We start from the raw sequence: 15,449 nt of genomic DNA on the forward strand, positions 1-15,449 counted from the left end.
GAAAAAAAGGCCCTGTATTTGTTCTATGCAGCACAAGCTAGTTTATTAACATGCTTGTGCTGTGTTTGCTTGTGACATGTCTCAGGTGTCTCCACAAATGGGATACCAAAGGACAAAAGTATAAGGGAAGTTTATTGCACATGTGTTTAGAGCCTGCTTGTGGGTTTGAGTGTGTGTAGAGTTAGTTCATTGTGGTGTGGTGTTTTGTATAAATGTTGGTTTCAGTTGTGTTGTGTTGTTTTTGTTGTGTAATATGTATGGCTAGGGGCTGTAGAGAGTTTGAGTATAGGTGATGTAGTGAGTGTGTGCATTGGGGCTGTAGTATATGTGTGTATAGATGATGTAGTGTGTAGGGGTTGTAAAGTGTGTGTGTTTAGGGAAAGTAGTGTGTGCTTGCTTACAGGGGATCTAGTGGGTTCATAGGGGATCCAGACTGTGTATGTAATTAATGTAGTGTGTGTAGGAGGTGCATTGTGTGCCTATAGGTGATCTAGTGTGTGTGGAGAACCCAGAGTGTGCGTAGGAGATTTCATGTGTGTGTGTGTGTATGTGTAGGATGTGGATAGAGGTAGAGGACAAAATGTGTCTAGTTACCCTAGTGTGTATGTGTGTAAGGGGTGCACTGCATGTGTGAAGGGTGCAGTGCGTGTATGTGTTAGGAGTGTGTGTGTGGGGGTGCACAGTGTGCGTGAGCTGCAGGGTGTGTGAGGTGTGCAGTGTGTGTTTGAGGGGTGCAGTGTGTGTGAAGGGTGCACTGTGTGTGTGTGCGAGGAGTGCATTGTGTGTTTTGGGAGCTGTGTGGTGTTTGGGGTGCAGTGGGTGTGAATGGTGCACTGTGTGTGTGATGGGTACTCTGTGGTGTTTGGAGTGCAGTGTGTGTGTGGGTGTGTTTGGGGTGCTCTTTGTGTTTGGAGTGCTCTGTGGTGTTTGGGGTGCTGTGTTGTGTTTGGGGTGTAGTGTGTGTGAGTTTAAGGGGTGTAGAGTGATGTTTGGGGTGTAGTGTGTGTGTGAGAGAGGTGCTGTGTGGTTTTTTAGGGTGTAGTGTGTGCATTTGAGGGGTGTAGTGTGGTGTTTGGGGTGTAGTGTGATGTTTTGGTGTAATGTTTGCATGTGAGGGGTGCAGTGTGTTGTTTGTGGTGTATTGTGATGTTTATGGTGTAGTGTGTGCATGTGAGGAGTGTAGTGTGGTGTTTGGGGTGAAGTGTGTGCATGTGAGGGGTGCTCTGTGGTGTTTGGGGTGTAGTGTGTGCATGTGAGGGGTGTAGTGTGGTGTTGAGGTATAGTGTGTGCATGTGAGGGGTGCAGTGTGGTGTTTGTGGTGTAGTGTGATGTTTGGAGTGTAGTGTGTGCATGTGAGGTGTGTAGTGTGGTGTTTGTGGTGTGTGATGTTGTGGTGTGTATATGTATTATTTATATAAAAAAAGTTATTATTATTATTATATTTACGTCACCCCTCCCTTCTTACCTTTGTCTAGGAAGGGGGATCTTGTTGCAAGCCCTGGTAGTCTGGTGGGAAATCCCTGGTGGTCCGGTGAGGAGTGAACTCTACCCTGCAGTTCCTGGGTACCTGGGATAGAGCTAAACCGGGTTCCTCTCTTCCCCGCCGGCAGCCGAATCTTAGTGCCTGTGGGTTGGTGGGGAGATAGTTTGTCTCCCCATCAGCCCATGAATGCACACAGCAGGGCCGGCACTCTGATAGCGCTGGCTCTGCATGGGCTGGCAGGGGAGATACACTGTTCACCCCTGTCGGCCTTGGCCAATGGCTATCATGGCCCACCAGGCATTTGCCTGGCATGCCTGATGACCAGTCCGGGCCTGGTGAGAGTATTGTATGTGGAATGTGGTAAAGTGGTCCTAGGACAGTGGGTGGAGTAATAAGGGGTAGATGGGTGGGGTAGTATAAATAGGCTGCCCTCTTACGGGATAGCGGCCATCTTAATTATAAGTTGGGAACAGCTTGGTAATTGCTGGTTTGTTGCGCTCGGTATACCTGATTTCCAAGTGCTGCTTACGGCCAGGGTATGGATATCAAAGCTGTCCTCTCTGCCCTCAAGGCTGAGGCCTTACAAGATGGGGGTCTGCACCTGCAGGCCCAGCTGGCTCATATTCTGGCCTCTGCAGCTGTTTCTGCCTCCCCGCCCAGCGGTAGCGGAGGTTCCCGGAGGCGAGCTCGGCCACCAGAACATTTTGCCCCGCAAGAGAGACGTCCGTTGACTCAATACCCAGGGGATGCGGTGGGAGCACCTATTCCCTGAATTGGTCCATTTGTCCAGTCTGCATGGTGTTCCTGATGTTATCCTGATTCATGCTGGGGGGGAACGGTCTTGGAACTATTCCGGTGTGAGATTTGAAAGGAGATGATCCAGAAAGATTTGTTGAAGGGGGCCAAGAGACCCCAGGGCTCTGGAATGGGGCAGAATTAAGCTTAACAAGCAGGTTTCAAAGTCTGTGAGGGGAATGGGGTGGCTTACGGTGCGTCATCGCATCTTTGCGCATAACGCAGCTGTGTATTTTAGGAGTGATGAGGTCCACCTGACAGAGGTAGGGCTGGATCTGTTTAACTTAGCATTGCAGGATGCATTGGAGGAGGACATGGCATTGGTTTTGGGGTAGCCCTGTTGATTTAGGGGGTATACCAGTGGGTCTTGTGGTGGTATATGACCCTTGTCAACTGAGGGTTGGACTAGCGGTCCGTAGAAACTGGATGGGTAGGGCTATCCCTCCCCTAATCTCAGGTACAGTTATGGATAATGGATGTGCTCACTGAGCCAATAAATGGCTAGTAGTTACATCATGCAAGGCCCAAGAAAAGGCCTTGTACTTATTGGAACAAGGGGGAGGGGGCAGCTGCCCTAAGTTATGTTGGCAAGGTGGTACTCAGTGACCTATTTATTTACTAATTATTTATATAGTGTTTATGTTAAAGTTGAAGTTTTGATATTTATATATTTTATTTAGAATAAAGTTGTGGCCTATTTACTCCAAAGCAAATCTGATGTGTTTCATTTCGGGAATAAATGGTTGGGTATCAATGGTAAATGTTTATGTCCATACACAGTTACCCTCTACCTACACACAACTATTAACAAAGATTTAGTCTAAGAAAAGGTTTTTGGGGTTTTTTTTCAGTGAGAACAATAAGGATGTGTAATCCTCTGCCTAGAAAAAAAATGGTTTTATTTAGAGTCTGTACAGATGTTTAAACAGCAACTGGATGCATACTTGCGAAAACACAATTTTCAAGGATATCAATTTTAAATTATGGGGTGATAGCTTTTTGATCCAAGGATAAATTTGACTGCCATTCTGGGGTCAAGAAGGATTTTTTTTCCTAGTTTGTTGCAAAATTGGAAGTGCTTCCAATTGGGTTTTCTGCCCTATTTTGGATCAACAGCAAACACAAAAAAACAGATGTGAGAAAGGCTGACCTTGATGGACACGTGTCTTTTCAGACAATGTAACTATGTAACATAGCCCAAATTACAACATAAATGCACACTATTTGCAAATGTGTCACACAGGAAAAGGTGTCACGCATGGTGAGTAACTGTTCCTTCATGATCAATGGATGCTAACATGTATTTACTTTCCATGAGGTGTAAATACTTTTTGTACATTAAACGTTCTGTACCACTCCTGTTTCACCTACAGTATATCTAACATCCTTTTGTTTTCCTCTTCTTTTTTTTCCACATAATTTTTTTTATTTTCAGCATAGCTTGCATTTGTATACATGTATTATTTGAATGTCATGCATTTTTATAATACATTATGCAAAATGGTAGCAAAGATTTACACTGAAAAATAAAGAAACACAGACTATCTTTCAGGAGCTAGTTATCTCTGTAAAAAGTAGTGGCCTTCAACACAATATGCAATAAACTCCATATTTTGACTAAACTCCATATTTTGAATATGAGATAGATTTCTTTTTAAATTGCCTTCTAAGATTGTTTGTAAAAAGTTCTGCTGTACGGATTATAGTCTGCAATCTTACGGTTCAAATCTCTGCTATTTACAAGTAAATTTTTTTGTTTAGGTAGCCATAGTAACACCTACCCTGGCTGTGACTTGAATAGCTTTCCTACACACGTCCTAAAAAAGAGAGGTCTAATTTCTCTTATTGCACAATATGTTTAATTTAGATTTTGTTATGTATTTATCTGTTAGAACCTGCAGCAGCCTCCTGTTTGTGATTACAGTTCAATTCACAAAGCGGAAGATGAGAGCTTCTAAAGAAAATAAATTGTGCTGCAGATCGGTATAAAAAAAATAAACCTTTTTTGGGCTTTGACTACTCCTTTAACATATTGAAGTTATCTCTCTTGATTCTGGTAGCAATATAGGGGCAATAACTAATTTAAAATTACTGAATTCCATCTTGCCCTCCATGTCTGAAGTTCTCCTAGACAGGTCTGCCAGGCCTTCTCTGATGGGAGCCAGCTGCTTTGTAAATTCAGTGTCCATGTTAGTTTTAATCTCTTTGAGTAGGACATGCAGATCTCTTTTGGTGATGGGGGAGAGATCTTGTGAGTGACTAAGGTCACTAGTTTCCAATTTTGATTCAGGGCCATCACCACATGGTGGGTCTCTCTCTCCATGACTGCAGAAGATGGGGGACCCAGTGAGTTGTGTTGGAAGGATGCAATGGAGGTCAAGCTCTGTAAACTTTTTGTATGGGTTTTAGGCAGGTTTGACTGCTTTTGTGTGCCTGAGTATTACCTGCTTATGCGAAGTTCTAACACAATGCTGCCATATTCACCGGAAGTCAGGCACTGCCCCCCAGATCTTTGTTTTTACCATGGGAAGCAATACTAATAAAACCCTTTTATAGGGTTCCCAAAATGTAGTAAAACTAAATAATATAAAGCTCTTAAAAGAGAAGCAATCTGACTAGTGTTTAGGGCATAAATGTTTGAAATAGTGTGTCAAGTACCATATATAGAACATTAAACAGAAATAAGTCTACCAGTAGAACCTGAATGTGTGACGGGTGGATACGACAAACAAAATAGCAACCCCTTTCATCTTAGAATGATGGTATCAGGTTTGCTTTCCAAGACTGATCAAGGGTAATATTCTTCAAAATCACCAACATATATGTTAGCATATTTTTAAGTGAACATAGTGCCTATGGTAGTTCCTATCAATTGAAGATAAAACTGTCTATAAAAAAAAAAAAATCATGTAATTTAGCAAACAGACTTTTATGCATTTTCAAGACTCTCCAGACTGTCCTTTTATGTTGAATAATAATATAAAGAAAGGGATGTCCGAGGTGGCCCATTTGAAATTCTTCCCCCATTTAATACTCGCCATCTCATTATGGTTTTTGTGTCTTTAAGATAACCATGATTGTGTTTCTGCAAATAATGATCAATAAAATATACAAACTTAGCTGTATTATAATTAATGCTCCCTATAAACGATGTAATGTGTGGCTTTCTCAAATTTTTGTGAGAAGAAAGGCCATTATTAAAGAATTTGCACTTGTATTTAGATTTTTAAATCAAATTATTTTTATTAGACTTTTCACAATGATTTTAAGTTTGTTATTAAATCAAATACTAAAAATGTTTCTTCAATTATTTTTAGGTTTTTGTATAAATAAAAATGCAATATGTTTCTTGCATATATTTCCTAATAATGAAGTCTTTTATCTTTTGGATGAGGTTATTTGGATCAAAACCTCTTTACAGCGAGGAAGGTGATTTCTCAAAATATCTACTAAACATAATTTAAAATGTTTCTAAGTGTGTATATTTATTTTGATTTACATACATTTTAGACCTGGGTATTTTGTCATTAACATTCCTTTGCAATGTCTAATTGAGTATAAGTAGATTCCCTTGTTGTTGTTCTCAAAAAAGTCTGCAAATTAACAATTATATCAAAGAATTAATTGTCTAAGTACTCAATTAAATATTTTTGATAAGCTTTCAATTTCTTAATACATTTGAAAATTACTTTTCAAAATATTAAAACAATAAAAAAACATTGTATGTAAAAACATGTGGATATATTACAAAATATTAAAATATTTTACAGAATATTAAATAATTTGAAAAGTTTATACAAATATATTACATAATTTGAAAAGTTTATACAAAAGTATTAAATTGAGGCCTAATTTGCATCAAACTTCAAACTTTTCTGTAGGGCAAAAATGTCATCATTAGTGAATGGTAAATCTGTGAGATTAAATTATCGTCTGTTTTTATCTTTTTTTGTGTTACAACAATCTTTACGTTAGTAGTAACTAGACTTATGCATTGCAGGATTGTTCGGTTCGGCCAAATGACTTTTCACAAAAGGGAAATTACTTTTAGGACATCCAACACTCAGCCATGTGGCAGTTCGGTTTGGCCCAATGCTGTACATGAAAAACTATGCAGGGAAACATTTAAGCATGCTAAAAAATTGAGAAAAAAAGGCATCTAAAATGGCCACAATGCTGGATGCTTAGTCAATTAGGTTAGCTTTTAATTCTTGTCAACTGGTCATAATTACAAAATTAAATTATTAGGTTTTGATTTTGCAATCTTGTGTTACTGAATAATGAGAAGCAGGTACAGAAGGAGTCATTTTTAGTTGAAAAAAGAGATTAGAAAAAAAAAGGAAAGAACAATGACAGTGGGCAATGGACGACCAACTTGCCCCTTCAAAACTTAGAAGAACAAAGTTTACTCATAGATCTAGTGTGTAGTGTCAGGGACCATCCTTCAGTTTAAAAAAACAAAAACAGTGCACTAGTAGCAGCAGGAGCCATTTAATTTGAAATGTCCCTCTTTTAAAATGAAATGATTCCTGCTGCAGCTGTGGCTATACCTTTTTTCAAATGTCTTTCATTGTAGTGGTGTGTCTTTTAAGAAAATTTGATGATAGGGCACTGTTTTCCAACATGAAAGATGGTCACTGATCCACAGACTGTATGAGTGGGAAAGCTTTCGTCTTCTCGGGGTAGAAATAAAGAATGAGAAGAACATAATTTGCCCTTGCCTGTCCACTCACTTTTTTTCAGGAGAATAAAAAAAATGATCATCCTTAACCCCTTAAGGACATATGACATGTGTGACATGTCATGATTCCTTTTTATTCCAGAAGTTTGGTTTAAACAGTACCCTATCAGCAGAAGGCATAACCACAAAACTAGACTCAGCTAGAAAGGCTGAGACCACTGCAATGAAAGACTTTTGAAAACATTGCCACTAACAAAAACAAAGTTTTAGAAAACTTTTTTTCTACAAAGAAATAAAAAAAAAAAACCCCAAAAACATGCTACATTCAGTGCAGGCAGGGTTCACTACCACACACTGGATATTATTGAGGGAAGAAGCCACTGCAAATAAAATAATCTCTCTCATTAGAAATAATGCATATATATAAAACATGCAAAAATACAAGAGTATTGCAGTATGCAATGATACCTTTTTTATTGGACTAACATAATACTTAAAAGATAAGCTTTTAAGAGTTTTCCTCTCTTCCTCAGACATGAAGCAATACTGCTCAATATCAGTATTGAAACGACTGATGTTATCAGAGAAAGGGTAGTGGTGGATGGAGTGACATTTACTGTCCACACAGGAAAAGTTGTGCCGAGCAGCAACCTAATCCACAGAAGGGTTAATGCTGAGCAGCAATTATGCAAATGAAACCTGGTAACTGACTTTGGGGTTAAAGGCCGGTTTCAGCCTATGAGATCTAGAGGAGTGGTATTTAGGCCCAGTTCTCATCCTGCTCAGTGCCCTGTCGTGGTTTCCCTTGTGGTTGTCTGAGAGCGCGTTCCTGTTTATAGTTTTCTACCTGTTTTTTGACTTTGGCTTTGTTTATTGACTTCTCTATATTCTGATATCCTGACTCCTGGCTTTCCTCATCGCTGCGTCCCTTCCTGTGTTCACTGACCTCGGCTAGTGTTTTGACTATTCTATGTACGTTAAATCCGGCCATTCTTAGGACCGGTAATACGTTACTTATTTGTCATCCGTGCTATACAGTTCTACGTGCTGGATCATGCAGTAATCCTGACAGAGTGAAAGGTGTAGATTGGTTGACAATAGCCAGAGCAAATAAATAAAAAAAGAAGAGTCAATCATCTAATAACAAAAGACACACAAAAAAGAACAGCAGAGCAGGACATACAAATAGAGATGAGCGAACCCAAACTGGAAAGTTCGGGTTCGTACTGAACATTACGGTTTTTGGACCCCGGACCCGAATACGGACAGTTCAGTGTATGTTCGGGTTGGAGTTCGGTGTTCGTCGATTTAATAGCACATTTTGAAAGGTTGCATGGCAGCTAATCAACAAGCATTTGACTTGTGTGCCCTTAGAAGCCATCACAGCCATGCCTACTAATGGCATGGCTGTGATTGGCCAGTGCAGCAGGTGACCCAGCCTCTATATATAAGCTGGAGTCACGTAGAGCTGCACGTCACATGAGCTGTTATTAGTGTAGGGAGAGGATGCTGCAGCTGTGAGGGACAGATTAGGAAAGAATTCTGGTGTTGAACCTGCAAACTACAGTGATTATTTTTATGAAAACTGCAATCAATACACTTGCAGGGTTAAGGGTAGTGGGAGTTGGCACCCAGACCACTCCAATGGGCAGAAGTGGTCTGGGTGCCTGGAGTGTGCCTTTAATTCAACTGCAGTATCATGCCATTTCTGAGCAACTTCTACCAAGTCATTAGCTTCTAACCATCCTCTATAACTTGCCATAAATTCCTTTCATATCTGGGAGTCATGGGTGCCTTCTGAGTGCATTCCAGCTTTCTTAGGTAATTTCTTATAATTTTCCTAGTAGCTCCTTGTCCTTTATGATGTTTGACCATAGTCAGCTGTAAATTCCTCCTAGGTCTTTTCTTGTGAGTTACCAATCTCTAACACCTGTAAGTTGTTAGACCATACAAACACTGTTTAAACCCTTAGGACCACTGCAGTGGAATTTTCACAGTCTTAATTTAAACACAGATCGGAGATTTGCTTTGGAGGATTCAGACTAACTATAAAACTATAAAACAAATGACAAGGCAGACAAACTTGAGCCCCACAGATATATTCTACTATCTCAAGATTCCAAGATTTCTTTCACAAGACTTTCTACCTGAACATAACTAACAAATTCTTTAGGAGGAGACCTATTTAAATCCCTGATGGACACAGGACTCAGAGAGCTTAATAGAGAGTCAATCTAGATAGGTAGAAAAGTAAACATTTTTCTCACCTGCTGCAGCTTAAGATTCACTGTCTACAACTCTGGTTTCCCAGTAGTTTGTCCAGATGAAATGGATTGCCTCTCTCCCGGGTTTCTGCACCAATAAATTGTCCAAAGATATGTTATGGGGAAACCAAATTGTACTCAAGCTTTCAAGTGCTTGGATAAATAATTACAAGACACACAGAAACTTGTGAATCAAAGGTTACATCTGTGTTTTAATCATAGTTTACAGTTTGTATTGCTTTGTGACTTGCGTGACAAAAAACAGGATGCTTGAAGGCACTTTGTACCATAAAAGGAATTTACAGAACTAAGCATAGTATAATATATATATATATATATATATATATATAAAACATGAAGTTACTTAGGACACAAGAAGGGGGGCAGAGGGTGACGGCTGCAATCGTCTCCTCAGAAACCACAGAATGTCACAAGTAAAAGATTTGTGTCAGGCTCTGAAACTAGGGTAGAGGTCAAAGCATATCATGATCTAAGTTAGCAAATTTAATAAAGGAAAACAGACTGGTCATCCGGTCATCTGTAGCTTGAGCTTTGGGTCAAGGTGCTTTCCTTCACACACCTGTACTCTGATGAAACACAGATATATCTCTCCTCCCCTGACCTCTTCTCTGCTGTCCTACAATGTGTCACAAATTGCCTTTCTTCCATCTCTGAGTGCATGTCATCCTACTTTCTGAAACTCATTCTCTCTAAAACTGAGTTTATTGTTGTTCCTCCTCATAACACTGATCCTCTTCTTTCACTCTCCCTGCAGGTTACCCCATCCTTGCAAGCTCACTGTTTATGTGTAATTGCTATCTGCTGCTTGCACCATTAGTGCAAATTCCAGCCTGCAGGACTTCTCCCGGGTGGCTACTTTCCTTTGGAACAGCCTGCCTACCCCCATTAGACTCTTCCCTAGTCTTTAATACTTTAAAAAGTCCCTCAAAACCCATCTCTTCGGGAATGCTTGTGGGGTCCCAGAGTTACTTCTATCTCGCAAACCTGCCTCTTACTATCTCCTAAAGGGCCACACTCCTCTCTCACCTCCAGTTCTGCTACTTTCCCACCATGTTTATTTGCTGTCTCCCTCAATACCCTTCTTATTGTTTTTTATACCCACGTCTTCTAGACTGTAAGCTCATTTGAGCAGGCTCCTCATCTACCTATTGTTTCTGTAACATTTAGTTATTGTCTTATTTGTTAAATTCCCCTTTTAATGTAAAGCGCCATGGAATAAGCTGATAATAAGAAATACCCCAGCAAAAGCTAAATGTACCATGAGTAGTAAATAATTTGATATTATTTTTGTTTGCAACAATACAACAGTTAAACCACGGCAAGTAGTTTGATGTATATTGTCTAAGCATACTCATAACAGACTGAAATAGAAAAATGACAAAAATAAAATATAGACCCCTGAGGGCTCATGGTTTTCAAATACTATATGATCTGTAAATATTTCACCACAATATTTCAGGAGTATATTGGATATACTGTCTGTCTACCTGTAAGGTATTTTCTCAGATTTTGGAAGGTAATATTAGCTTTTCATTAATATGAGATCTTTATTTAACACAATTAAACAAAGAAGCAATTATAAACATGTTTTCTGTTTTATTATATTACCTATACATTGTAGAGTTTGGAATTTTATATTTTGCAATAACGTATTTTATGCCATTACAGTTTTCTTTGCATAGCTGACATACACAGTGGTTATTTTTTTTTCTTTTCTATATTGGTGTGGTGCATAGAAATAGAATGACACGTTATCTTGCTGTAGGTATTTTTCAGTAAGTGTTTCAAATGCTCACTCATTCCTGAAAACAAAGCAAATAATGCAAGCAAATAAAAGCAAATAGACACTTTGTTGAGGGAGCATTGTGGTCTTTAACAGTATCAGATACAGACCACTTTAAAAGTGCTCCTGTGGTCCTCCTGGCGTTTCTCAATGATTAAGAGTGCCACAGGGCTTTTAACCCCTTAAGGACACATGGCATGTGTGACATGTCATGATTCCCTTTTATTCCAGAAGTTTGGTCCTTAGGGGGTTAAAGACGTATGTGCCTGATATTGGTACAGATGATGAAGCTCTTCCACAGACCACATACCACTGGGCCACAAGGGATTCTGCTCACACTCCTCTGAACCATAAGGAAGATAAACAAGGTGTGCGGGGTGGGGGCAGAGGGAAGAGTACAAAACATATGCACACAACACTCCACCACATTTTGACTCCCCTGCACATGCATACACACATACAATTCAGTCATCACCCACACAACACTCAACCACCACACACAAGCACACTCAGCTCGTATTCTCCTCTCATAGCCCTTAGCCTCCTCCACTCAGTCAACACACTGATCACTCACAGAAATAGAGCCAAGGACACTAGGGAGGGGTACCAATGTGGAACCCTGTCTAGGGCCCTGGTCAATCTTAATCAAGTTCTGACCAATGTGCCACAGACAATGACATGCATGGTTGGTACATTTAATTTATTTTTACATGTTTAATTATTTGTTTAGCTCTTCCCACCAGTAGAAGGACTGTCTGATAGCCCACAGCAGCCGTTGGGGGACGCCTAATGCGCATGCCCGGCAGTGGCCGCGCTCGCATTAGAATTCTCCATAGGAAAGCATTATTCAATGCTTTCTGTGGTGAAACCGACCTCGCCACGTGTGCTTGGAGGGGGCTGCTTGCCCGCCTCTTGCCTTTGGACTATGGCCCTGGGAGATTGGGCCCGTTTACAAAACGTATTCGGCCCTAACAGAGTGCATGTCACTCATTCTGTCCCTTTAAACACAGTGGGGCCATTCGGTGCTTGCCCTGTGTGAGCAGTGATACCCCCAGATAGGTATGCCATGGAGCCTATTCATATAATGAAAAACTATGGGAAAGACTTTGGCTCCATGGCAATTAAACTGTACTTGTGTGGTCTGCGTGCCATTCACCTAATAATGTGTACGCAGACCTGAGCTATCTGGGGATATGTTACATGTCTGTGTTTAAGGTATAGAAAGTAACTTTATATATTTTAAAACATAATCCTGTATTTAGGTCCCCACATGTGTAATGGAGTTTTGTCTTTGACCTGGGAGATAATTGGATTACTTCTCCAATTATCTCCAGGGCAGAAGGGAGGAAACCAGGATGCATTGTGGGGATGTTTTTACTTTTACTATTTGAGTCAGATTTAAATACTACCAGCCAGGGGGAACAAAAGATACTTGTACTAACTTTTGAACCCCTGGTCTGATTCATGCCATTTTTTAATATGTTGTTCCCCTGAATGGATTGATTGTAAGTGAATACAATCCTATGGGGAAAATCTGACACTGGAGGTCCATGAGGATGTCCAGCATCAGATAACAGACCAAAAGTCTGTTTGGTTTCCGGAAGTTCTTTGGAATTGCAATGTTTTACATTGCAGCACTAAGTGCAAAAGGGTCACAGCACCCAGACCACTTTAATAAACTGGGTGCCTACAGACCATAGAATTGGAAGGAGGTGCATTTTTTTTTTTATTCTGTAGAGACATACTTCCTGGCACTGTTGCATGAAAGTAAAACAATTAGATAATATTTTCCAGGCCATGTCAGCCTTGCGATGAAAGTCCCTCAAAATTCAGAATACTCGGGCACCCTGGGCCCAGCTAAAACTGTATGTGTCTCTGTTATAATATATGTTCTGTAGTCAGATCAAATTGCCATTTTATTTTTCTAATTAGTAACACTAATAACTGACAGTTCTTTGGTTAACCGTTTATTATTATGAGCATTTGTAATAAATGAATTAATAAAAAATCAGACATTACCAAAATAACTCACAACCATACATCATGTATCCAATTCTATAATATTTAAAACCACAAGGCTTGATTTCCCTTAAGGCCATCAAGGCCATGACCTTGAGGTGGCAGGCATGAGAGGGGTGGTACCACTGTTGAGGAAATCAAAGATCTCCCTCTCTGGTCATCCCATTCTCATGCCACGGGAGGAGTTTCTGTGGCCAGCTCGCAAGAAAAGGAGACTGCAGACCTGCTTCTTCTCCTTCTGAGCAGGATGCACAAATCAGAGGAAAATTGATGCCCCCTATCCACTTGCATGTAAAGCAGGGATAGGGGGGCAAAAGAGCCTGCAGTCTGCACAGAAGGGAGCAAACAATGCTCATCTCCCCTCTCCTATAATGTTTCTCTCCCCTGCCCTACAATGCTCATCCTGCCCCTACCCTTTCCTCCACTGTCACCCACCATTCCAGCTAAGGGCAAGTGCCAGCCACCTGCCTGCCCAGCAAGTAACCCACCATACCAGCAGCAGCTTGCCTTTCTCAACCCAGTGGACAGTCACCTGTGCCTACCAAGGTCAGTGTGTGTGTGTGTGTGTGTGTGTGTATGGATCAGTGTGTTTAGGCATGGGTCATTGTGAGTGTCTGTCTGGGTCAGTGTGAGTGTCTACAGGGGTCAGTGTGTGTTTATGCATAGTTTGCTGTGAGTGTGTCTGCATGGGGCAGTTGAAGTGTGTCTGTATGAGTCACTGTGCAATGGTCAGTGTGTGTCTGAATGGGTCAGTGTGTGTCTGCAAGGATCAGTGTATGTGTCTACATGGTTCTGTGTAAATGTGTCTGCAAACAGATATGAATGTTCTTTTTTTGTACATGAAACTCACACATCTCTGTGTAGATAGTCTAGTGATCACTGCAAGTTTTAGATTTCTGTGGGAAAAGAACGTCTTATGGCTTGACTGGCATGCAGATCTGTGTTTAACAATGTATTGACTATCCACTGACTTCATGTGTAAGGGGTTTTCAATCAGTTGTTTTCCTCACCATAACTTTCTTGGTTCTGTCTGTCTTTATATATATGTATATATATATATACATATATATATATATATATATATATATATATATATATATATATATATATATATATATATATATTATATATAGTGTAGATTAGATTAGCCGTATTAGTCCAGTAGAGAAAATACCAAAATACCAGTATTTTATTGGACTAAATATGATATAGAGAGAGAACAAAAAATCAGCACTCCCAGATAGTTCACACATAACTCCTTTACTTGAAAAAGTGTAAAAATTTCAACGTTTCAGTTCCACATAGGAACTTTCATCAGGACAAACACAAGTGATGTAAAACAAACCAAACAATTAAATAAGGTAGAAAATCAATCACTTTCAGTTCAGCTGTGGGCTGGTGTACTGACTCCCAGGGCACATGAATGGATGCTGAAATCAGTTGGTGCATACTAATATTGTTTACACATATCGAGTGGTGAGAACTGTCCCCATGGTAACCAGGATGCGGATGGTCCGATCAACGCTCTTGTCCTGTCAACAATTGTAGCGGATTGGTACCGGGCTGTCCCACGACATGTATGAGAATAAGTGTATTTGGTCATACGGCTGGTTTAATGTGTATGTACATGTATAGAAAGCATGGTATCCGGGTATAATGACAGTTAAATGTATGTAAAGAATTGTATTCCTCTAGTTGTTCGGTAGAATCATTCAAATAAAACAAGGGGATGAAACTACCGAACAACCAGACCACCCAGGAATGAGTGTGCCTCCAATTACCGTTTGCAACAATGTTGCAAACAGGTAATTGGCAATCAGTGCAGTGTGGTCTTTGTCCTCTGGGTGGCCGCCATTCGGGAAACAAACACGTGGCGGCGGCCATCTTAAACTACCGAACAGCGGTGTTTTGCCGTCGAGTGTCTGGAACTAAAATCGGACACTTGACTAGGCAAACACCGCTGAGACCTCCATACTTCCAGAAATTCGTATGGAAACTACCGAATGACCCGCCGTTCGGTAGAAAGAGCCCCATAAACAAGGGAATTCATTCAAACCCTCTCCAGGCTCTATAACACAGGCAATTCGCCTGTTTTCATTCCCTTGTTTGTGACCGACCGCAGGGCCAAAATGCATGGAACTGTTTTCGGATACTTTACCCATGCGGTCGGTCAAATCTTTGGAACCCCATATCTCACGAACCATTCATCCGAATGGGCTAATTTTTAAGTATGTTGGTCCCCCAGAATAGAGCTATCTGGGGATGTTGGATTTGTGGATGTACCCCAAGTATTTAGGGTACATCCAAAACTCGGGGAAAACTGTGTACACAACAAGGGGATTATGATGCTAGAGGAGGGGAGGAGATCTGTGGGAGGTTACTACTTAGAGATTGGATAATGTC

Source organism: Pelobates fuscus, chromosome 3 (assembly GCF_036172605.1).
Source record: "Pelobates fuscus isolate aPelFus1 chromosome 3, aPelFus1.pri, whole genome shotgun sequence".
Taxonomy (NCBI): Eukaryota; Metazoa; Chordata; class Amphibia; order Anura; family Pelobatidae; genus Pelobates; species Pelobates fuscus.